Source organism: Nycticebus coucang, chromosome 10 (genome assembly GCF_027406575.1).
Source record: "Nycticebus coucang isolate mNycCou1 chromosome 10, mNycCou1.pri, whole genome shotgun sequence".
Classification (NCBI taxonomy): Eukaryota; Metazoa; Chordata; class Mammalia; order Primates; family Lorisidae; genus Nycticebus; species Nycticebus coucang.
The window spans coordinates 59,536,911-59,544,896 of record NC_069789.1 but is presented as its reverse complement, the minus strand read 5'-3'; the positions used below and the strand labels follow the sequence as shown (position 1 = coordinate 59,544,896).

Sequence of the window (7,986 nt, the reverse complement as noted above, 5' to 3'; positions counted from 1 at the left end):
TCGCCGGCCATGCCTTCAGGAGGGGCTCCCATTGGGTAGAGGCTGGACAGAGGCCACCCCTTGCGCGCCTCTCACTGGACCAGGCCCAGCTGAGGCCCGCCCCTCGCTCCGCTTTTGTCCGTCCCCTTACTGAACTGGTCATTGGATAGTTTGCGCAGGCAAAGGGATGGAAAATTCTCGTAGGTCTGCGTCCTCCTGGACAACTCTAACCTGTTGGAGTGAGTGCTGGGTTTGAGAGGCTGAGGCTTTCGGGAGCAAGACCTTCGTTCTATTTTCTGTACACCAACGACACTGCGGACCTGGCTGGAAAAGTGCGTAAACCTCGGAGGAACAGTGCAGACTTGGTGCTCAGCAACCATTAGAGAAGGAAAGCTGCTATGATGAGAACCAAGAGCTGGGGGCTACTAGGGAGGGACAGGGCAGCTGGGATGGACAGACAGGTGTGGGCAAGGACGTAACAGGTGTTGGTAGTTGAAATTAGCTCCCTTTTTCATCCTCAACCAATGGAATCCCTTCTATGGGCATATTGTATTTTAGCAGGATCATTGGTATCTGAAGGAGCCACACTTCTTGTTGCTATAAATGAACTTCGTAGGAGTGCTCGGGCCAAAGGAATGTCGTTTTACAAATATGAAACGAAATCCTGAAGTTCGACATGTAGATTTGGAGATACTGTACATTTGATGGAATGGATCACCCTGGTGAAGGCCGTGGAAACAAGTTTATTAAGCCTCGCTACAAAGCCCATTTCCTCCTCTCCCACATTAAAGGAGTTGGTGCCGTTAAAAAAAAAAAAAAAAAGAAATTAGCTCCCTTTTGATTGGGGCAACTGTTGCTGGTTTAGGTGACTCAGATTCCTGAAAAAGCAAGAGGTACTGGCTGACCCAAGCAGATTGAAAGGGACTTGTGGGGTGAAGGTAGAAGCTTGAATGGTAGGCTTGAAACTGCCCTTACAAATTAACAAGGGGAGCAAGGTGAGAACTAGAGTACAGCCCCCCAAAACTCTGTGAAGGAACAGGCCTAGCCAAAATAGTGAACATCAGTCACGGTCCCTTTGTTAATTTATAATTGCCACTCCAGAGGGCACAGCTGGTAATTGTGAAGATTTTTTTCTTTTTTGAGACAGTCTCAAGCTGTTGCCCTGGGTAGAGTTCCGTGGTGTTATAGCTCACAGCAACCTCAAACTTGGGCTCAAGCGATCCTCTTGCCTCAGTTTTTCTATTTTTTAGTACCTAGAGACGGGGTCTTGTTTTTGCTCAGGCTGGTCTCGAACTTGTGAGCGCAAGCAATCCACCCGCCTCAGACTCCCAGAGTGCTGGGATTACAGGTGAGTTGTAAAGACTTTTAACTTTTCTCTATAATATCATCTGTTCAGAACCTAGGGATAGTTTTTGAGATATTTTCCAGGTCTTGCGTTCTAGAGGAATGACTGACCTACCCAGCCAGGGAACTGACTCAAGTGGTCTTGGACCCTTCACCCCAGGCCTTGCATTCCACTGGATTGGCTGATCCATCCAGACAGCACCCCATACCAAAACTCTGCTGATTCTGCCACCAAACCAGCCAATTAACAGACCCTGATTGCCTAATCCTCTGCCCACCAAATTTTAAAAACCCTCTCCTCCCAATTCTCCGGGAGGCAGATTTGAGAAATGTCCTGTCTCCCTGCTTACCACTATGTGGAATAGACTCTTTCCTGTAAACCTGCGGTCTCTGGACATTGGCTTATTCTTGGGCAGTGGGCAGATGAACCTGGCTGGGTGGCAACAGGTTAAAGAGTATGTACGTAAGTCCCCTGGCTTTGGGCTACCACTGAGGTTTTTTTTTTTTTCTTTCTTTTTTTTATTGTTGCCCTGGGTAGAGTGCTCTGGTGTCACAGCTCACAGCAACCTCCAGCTCTTGGGCTTAAGCGATTGTCTTTTTAAAAAAATTTTTTATTAATTATTTTTTATTAAATCATAACTTTGTACATTGATGCATTTATGGGGTTCAGGGTACTGCTTCGATATACAATGTGAAATGCTTACATTGAACTAACACATCCATCACAATTACACTCATTTCTTAATAGTTTTTTAAATGTACCATTGCATCATGCACATTAGGTGAGGTTCCCCCAAATACCCTCCCTCCTCCCATATCCCCCTGTCCCTTCCCCCATATCCGCCCTCCTGTCCACTCTCTTTCCTCTTCCCTTCTACTTTCTGGACTATAGTTATGTTTTGTTAGGTGATTGTCTTGCCTCAGCCTCCTGAGCAGCTGGGACTACAGGTGCCCGCCACAACACGCTATTTTTTTTTGTTGTTGCAGTTTGGCCGGGGCCGGGTTTGAACCCGCCACCCTCAGTATATGGGGCCAGCGCCCTACTCACTGACCCACAGGTGCCGCCCTATTTGTGTATTGTTTTTATGTTTGTTTGTTTTTTGAGACAGCCTCAAGCTGTCACCCTGGGTAGAGTGCTGTGTCATCACAGCTCACAGCAACCTCCAACTCCTGGGCACAAGCTATTCTCCTGCCTCCGCCTCTTAAGTAGCTGGGACTACAGGCACCAGCCACAATGCCTGGCTATTTTTTGGTTGCAGCCCTTGTTGTTTGGCAGGCCCGGGTTGGATTCAAATCTGCCAGCTCAGGTGTATGTGGCTGGTGCCTTAGCTGCTTGAGCCACAGGCGCCGAGCCATGTTTGTAGAGTACTATGGTGTCATAGGTCACACCAACCTCAAACTTTTGGGCTCAAGCAATCCTCTTGCCTCAGTCTCCCAAGTAGCTGGGACTACAGGTGTCTACCACAACGCCCATCTACTTTTTCTATTTTTAGTAGAGACAGGGTCTCCCTCTTGCTCAAGGTCATCTCCAACTTTTGAGCAATCCACCAGCCTTAGCCTCCCAGAGTGCTAGGATTATAGGCATAAGCCACCATGCCCAGATTGTGTATTGTTTTTTTCCAGTGGTGGCTTTATATTGTTTGTAGTACAGGATGTTACACGTTTTCCCTTTCCACAAGCTGTTCATTGGCTATCTCAGATGAGATTTTTTACTTCAAAATATCTAAGCATAACAAATTAGCCTCTTTCCTTTAGGAGTGTTAATTGGTGTTTGGTTTCATCAAATGATTGGACACCTCACCTCACCCCGCAGTGAATACCCTTTTTTTTTTTGTTTGTTTGTTTGTTTTTTGAGACAGACTCTCAAGCTGTCACCGTGGATAGAGTGCCGAGGTATCATAGCTCACAGCAACCTCCAACTCTTGGGCTCAAGCGATCCTCTTGCCTCAGTTTTTTCTATGTTTAGTAGAGACAGGGTCTGGCTTTTTGCTCAGGCTTGTCTCAAATCCGTGAGTTCAAGCTATCCACCTGCCTCGGTCTCCCAGAGTACTAGGATTACAGGCATGAGCCAACTACTGCTCATGCTAGGCAATACTAAGGGTAGGCCAGGTAGCGCCTGGTCTACCCTTAGTATTTTGTACAGCACATTCCAGAGGACCCAGGGCATCACCATCTCCCATTCATTCTCACTTCTAGTGGAAAGGTGACTACATCCAGTTTACAAAGAGTCAGAGACTTTACACAGCCTGAGGAAATCTGCAGCTGTTATGACTTTTTGCTGTTAGAGCTCAGAAAGACTCAAAGTCACTGGCCAGTTCCTAAGACTTTATCCATGTCATTCAAAACTGTTCTGAAATTTTAAAAAATGAATACTTGTTCAGGTGACTCAGGGAGGTTTAAATCTAGGCTGTAAATGTTAACTTCTAACTCTAAAAAGTGTTATATGGTCTCAATCCTTGGATCTGGATTTTATGAGGCTGCCATATCTGAAGTGGATGCCTCTGGTTAGGGGGGGTAAGGTAACAGCATGTGGCTGAACATTCAAGTAAGTGTGTTGAAAAACTTCGTATGGGGCGGCGCCTGTGGCTCAGGGAGTAGGGCACCAGCCCCATATACCGAGGGTGGTGGGTTTGAACCTGGCCCCAGCCAAACTGCAACAAAAAAATAGCCAGGCGTTGTGGCAGGCACCTGTAGTCCCAGCTACTTAGGAGGATGAGGCAAGAGAATTGCCTAAGCCCAAGAGCTGGAGGTTGCTGTGAGCTGTGATGCCACAGCACTCTACCGAGGGCGACAAACTGAAACTCTGTCTCTAAAAAAACAAACAAAACCCTACGTATGTACACAGCTAAGACATGGTTATTTATTACCTGTCACTGCCCCTAGAAAAGTAACTCAAATGTGGCATCCTACTGAAGGTGGGCATGTCAGTTATTAAAATGAAGCTATCTACTCACAAACTGAAAAATCAGGGTGGTGCCTATTGCTCAGTGGGTAGGGCGCTGGCCAAATACACCCAGGCTGGTGGGTTCGAACCCAGCCCGGGCCAGCTAAACAGTGGCAACTGCAACAAAAAAATAGCCAGGCGTTGTGGCAGGCACCTGTAGTCCTAGCTACTTGGGAGGCTGAGGCAAGAGAATCACTTAAGCCCAAGAGTTTGAGGTTGCTGTGAGCTGTGATGCCATAGCACTCTACCAAGGGCAACATAGTGAGATTCTGTCTCAAAAAAAAAACAAACCCCAAAATATCATAAACTTGGCCAGGTGAGGTGGCTCACACCTGTAATCCCAGCACTGTGGAAGCCAAGGAAGAAATATTGCGGCCAGGAATTCAAGACCAGACTAAGCAACACAGGTGAAACCCCACCTCTTAAAAAAAAAAAAAAATAGAAAAAATAAGCAAGGCCTGGTGGCACGTGCCTATAGTCCCAGCTAGTTGGGAGGCTGAGGCAGGAGGATCATTTGAGGCCAGGAGTTTGAGGTTGCAATGAACTACAATGATACCACCGCACTATAGTGCAGGCAACAGAGGGAGACCCTGTCTCAAAAACAAAAAAATCCTAAACTCAACACTGTTGTCTCTTCCTTGCTCTACCTCATTAAGGATTCATCCACCTGCCGTTAGAGTCTGCCAGTTTAAAACATCCTTCCATTCCAGCTTGGCACCCGTAGCACAGTGGTTACGGCACCAGCCACATACACCAAAGTTGGCGGGTTTGAACCCAGCCTGGGCCAGCTAAAACAACGACAACTGCAACAAAAAAATAGCGGGGCATTGTGATGGGCACCTGTAGTCCCAGCTACTTGGGAGGCTGAGGCAAGAGAATCGCTTAAGCCCAAGAGTTTAAGGTTGCTGTGAGCTGTGACGCCATAGCACTCTACCAAGGGCAACATAGTGAGACTCTGTATAAAAAAAAAAAAATCCTTCCATTCCTCTATTGAATAGAGTCAACTCCAACCCAGGAATTATAAATGCATATGAAACAAAGATATTTTCAGTGTTATTTTTGGGAATTAGACAAACCCCCCCTCTCTTGGCAGTATACTTCTTTACATCACACCTATTAAAACTAATCCTCTTATAAGGCATTTGGATTTATTTCTATTATGTAGACTGCCTCCAAGTTTAGGTCTTTATTTCTAACTTTTCCTCCTCCTCTTCCTCAATATCACTACTTATCTCAACTCCCCTGCCACGGCAGATACAGCATTTTCACACATCTCTGTAGGAATTCAAAAGAACCCAAACTTCTGTGCTTGCTTCAGCAACACACATGAAAATTGGAACAGTACAGGGAAGATTAGCATGGCCCCTGTGCAAAGATTATTGGAAATTTTTGAAGCATTCCACATTAAAAAAAAAAATTCCAAAGTTTAGAGAATCCCATGTTATTTCGTTTTTAAGCAGTCTAAAGCAGTGTTTTTCAAGCTTTATCTCACAGCATGCTTGAACCTATAAAAGCCCATGGCACACTTCAATTATGTTGATTTAAAAAAGAGTGAAAAAAGAATATACTTATTGTGCTTTAAACATCTTTTTTTTTTTTTTTTGAGACAGTCTTATTTTGTCACCCTCAGTAGAGTGCTGTGGCGTCACAGCTCACAGCAACCTCCAGCTCTTGGGCTTAGGTGATTCTCTTGCCTCAGTCTCCCAAGTAGCTGGGACTATAGGCGCCTACCACAACACCTGGATATTTTTTGTTGCAGTTTGGCCAGGACCAGGTTTGAATCCTCCAACCTTGGTATATGGGGCCGGCGGCCTACTCACTGAGCCACAGGTGCCACCCTTTTTTTTTTCTTGAGATAATTTCACTTTGTCACCCTGGGTAGGGTGCTGTGGCATCACAGCACACAGCAACCTCAAACTGTTGTGCTCAAGCGATTCGCTTGCCTCAGCCTCCCGAGTAACTGGGACTACAGGAGCCTGCCACAATGCCTGGTAAACTACTTTATATAATATTAGTTACATTAAAATAATACAGCATTCAGCAGAGTTTATTTTAAATTCCCTTCACAACTATTTATTGAACTATTAAAATGTGGTAGAGGGGGGCTGGGCGTGATGGCTCACACTGGGACACCAGGGGATTCCATTTTTCTTTTTTCTTCTTTTCTTTGAGACGGAGTTTCATTTTGTTTGTTTTTTTTGAGATAGAGTTTCACTATGTTGCCCTGGGTAGAGTACTGTAGCGTCACAGCTCACAGCAACCTCAAACTCTTGGGCTCAAGTGATTCTCTTGCCTCAGCCTCCTAAGTAGCTGGGACTACAGGTGCTTGCCACAACGTCTGGGTATTTTTTGGTTGCAGTTGTCATTGTTGTTTTAGCTGGCCTGGGCCAGGCTTGAACCCACCAGCCTTGGTGTATGTGGCTGGTGCCCTACCCGAGCTACAGGTGCCACTCACTTTTTTTTCTTTCTCTCCCTCTCCCCCCCCCCCAGACAGAGTTTCATTTTTTCTCCCTTGGTAGAGTGCTATGACGTCACAGCTCACAGCAACCTCCAACTATTGGGGCTCAAACAATTCTCTTGCCTCAGCCTCCTGAGTAGTTAAGACTACAGGTGCCCCAACGCTTGGCTATTTTTTTAAAGATGAGGTCTCATTGCTCAGGCTGGTCTCCAACCTTGAGCTCAGGCAGCCTTCCAGAGTGTTGGGATTACAAGCATGAGCTACCACACCTGGCTGCTTGTTTTTTTTTTATTTGAGATAGAGTCTCACTCTATCATTCCCACTAAAATGTAGGGGTGTCATTGTAGCTCAGTGGAACCTAAGATTCCTGGGTTGAAGGGATTCTTCTGCTTCAGCCACCAGAGTAGCTGGGACTACAGGTATATGCCACAATGTCTGGCTGATTTTTCTATTTTTAGTTGAGATGGGATCTTCCTTTTGTTCAGGCTAACCTTGAACTCCTAGGCTCAAGTGATCCTCCTGCCTCAGCTTCCCAGAGTGCTAGGATTACAAGTGTGAACCACTTGTAATTGGCCATGCCTGGCCAAAATTTTTCCTTAAAGAACTAGACAAGGGCGGCGCCTGTGGCTCAAGGAGTAGGGCGCCGGTCCCATATGCCGGAGGTGGCGAGTTCAAACCCAGCCCCGGCCAAAAAAAAAAACCACACACACACACACAAAAAGAACTAGACAATAAGTATTTTAGATTTTGTGGGGTAAGTGGCAACATTGAAAACAGTATATACTTACATAACCATGTAAAAATGTGTAAGACATTTTTAGCTTGAAGACTCCTGAGCCTTAATAGATCAAGTGCTAGATGAATGAATTTGGCCTATGAGCTACAGTTTTTTAGCCCCAGGAATATGCTTTCTTTTAATTTCTCTCAGTAACGTCATGTAAGGTTTTGTATTGTGGATTTTACATCTGCTGTTAGTTATACCTAGCTTCTAGTTCTCTAGTCCTCTCCTCAGCTGTACCTATTCTGTTGGTAAAGCCTTCAAGTGAGGCAGGAGAATCACCTGAGCCTAGGAGTTGGCGACCAGCCTGGGCGAGACCTTTGTCTCAAAGACAAAACCAAAAAACCTACTGAATTCTTTTTTATTTATTTATTTATTTATTTTTTTGTAGAGACAGAGTCTCACTGTACCGCCCTTGGTAGAGTGCCGTGGCGTCACACGGCTCACGGCAACCTCTAAGTCTTGGGCTTACGCGATTCTCTT

At 45.7% G+C, this 7,986-nt stretch overlaps 1 pseudogene; it reads left to right on the top strand.

The window, feature by feature from the left end:
- The first annotated feature begins 5,575 nt into the window (after positions 1–5,575).
- On the top strand, positions 5,576–5,676 carry LOC128597922 (uncharacterized; annotated as a pseudogene).
- The last annotated feature ends 2,310 nt before the right edge of the window (positions 5,677–7,986 follow it).